This window comes from Sminthopsis crassicaudata, chromosome 6 (genome assembly GCF_048593235.1).
Source record: "Sminthopsis crassicaudata isolate SCR6 chromosome 6, ASM4859323v1, whole genome shotgun sequence".
In the NCBI taxonomy this organism is placed as follows: domain Eukaryota; kingdom Metazoa; phylum Chordata; class Mammalia; order Dasyuromorphia; family Dasyuridae; genus Sminthopsis; species Sminthopsis crassicaudata.
The window spans coordinates 61,361,584-61,363,630 of NC_133622.1; positions in this window are offsets into that span (position 1 = coordinate 61,361,584).

Here is a 2,047-nt window from a genome sequence, read left to right on the forward strand (position 1 = left end):
TGAAATATATGTAAAGCATTTTACAATCCTTAAAGTACTACATAAGTAATAGCTAACAACAATAAACATAATTATAAGAAGAAAGAAAAACTAAAAAGAATGAATGTTTCCTTCTAGCATTAAATAAAAAACAAGAAAGCACTGACTGGTCTCAGAAGACATTGATTAAATCTTGCCTCCCTCACACTCTATTTGTCCTTGAGCAAGTCACCTCAATTTTTCCATCTGTAAAATCAAAAGTGTAGACTCAATAGGTTCTAAAATCCTTTCCAAATCTAAATCTATAATCCTACAAAGTATAAATTTTAAAAGCATATACACTTAGGAATTCTGAAAAAAAAATCACAAATGAGTTGTAGACTAAGTGATAAACTATTGTTAACATTTTGATTGTATTACTTTCCTATGGATTGACAGGTTCATTTTTTTTTAATATTAACCTATTCAATGCAATTTATTTCTTAGGCAAGGAAACATTCTTCATTTTGCCTCTCTCTGGATTTTTAAAATATCTCTTTTATCCTTGATAGCAAGCTAGTCAACAGCAAACTTGCATGATGAAGAAGAGAGGTGAAAAATCTTATAATACTTTTGTGAAAACCTTCTTTTCTTGCTTATTGATTAATCTAATTTGGTGTCCAAATTATTTACTTTTGCATTTTAAAATAATCATCTATTCTCATTTTGGAAATAAAATACTAATTCAAATTTTATTTATATAATGACACTTCACCTTTTGTCTGCTTGTAAGTACATAATTAACATATACTGATAACTTTGAGAGACAACATCTCTTTTCCCTTTTCTAATGTTTGATCAAATGATGAGTTTATTACCCTTTAAAAAATGAACCTGTTATCATGGGAAAATGTTGAAGTTTGATGAAAGTTTTATGACACTCAACAAAGCATGTTGCTTGTTAAATTTTTATATGGCAAAAGCTTAATCTCCATTGTTATTGCATTGTAAATATCACATAATTGTCAACAAAGAACAGTTGATAAAGTGCTTGTTCCCAAAAGTATATGTCTGCAGACTAACACGGGGTGTGTCTCATAGCAATCAGCCTTTCTATTTCAGTGTACTACAATCTGGATTCCTTATTTCTGGCATGATGTTCGTCCCATAGAGCCAAATAATAATGAAACTGCTGATTTTTAATTTATGATATCATTTTGCAAAGCTCTTTTAAAAGGCCCTGAATGATAGTCTTTAAAATCTTATTCATTGTCTCTCATGTCCCAAGCTGTTCTACTAGTTCAGGGTTCCATTAGTTTTCCTTATGTACTTTCCATGAATCAAAAATGAATGCATCTGTTATCAGATGTTGAAAAGACAAGCTTATTCCATATATTTTATGACTACATAATACAGCTTTTATCCTTTCTATAGGGCATCTAGCTCAGACAACAAAATCAATTTAGGAATTGAGAAAAAAATACTTGATAAAAAAACACACGATCTCTTGGCATGATTATTAAACTTGCATGGGCTACTCACACTTCAAAATAATGCTTGTTTTATTTCAATTTCATACTTTCTCTATATGGCTTGTTTTCTAGTTCATTGGAACTATTTTTGGTATCCCAAATATACAGGGTAAAAAAGAAAATTGTAGGCAATGAATAATGGGTGTATGTATGTGTGTTTTTCTCCTTCTGATTAGGATACTAAGATAACTTACCAATAGATTACATTCATTCATTTAACAAATATTCATTAAATAGCTACTACATAGTAGATAGAAACATATAAAGGAAAAGAAACATACATACATACATAGAAAGAAAATCTTTAATAAGCAATTATTGTATTCCAGGTTATGTGTTAGGTAATGAGAATAAAAAACTAAGACAAAAATGATACTAAATCAGTTATTTTATATATCTTTGACAGAGAAAAGTTACACAGATTATGAACAGGAAATAGAATTCATTGGAGTAAAAAAAAAAAAACATTCAAGTTTCATCCTGGAATTAAAGTCCATCTTTTTGATACTTACAATATCATTTTTTATTCTCTACTGATTTCCTATTTAGTGTCTCTT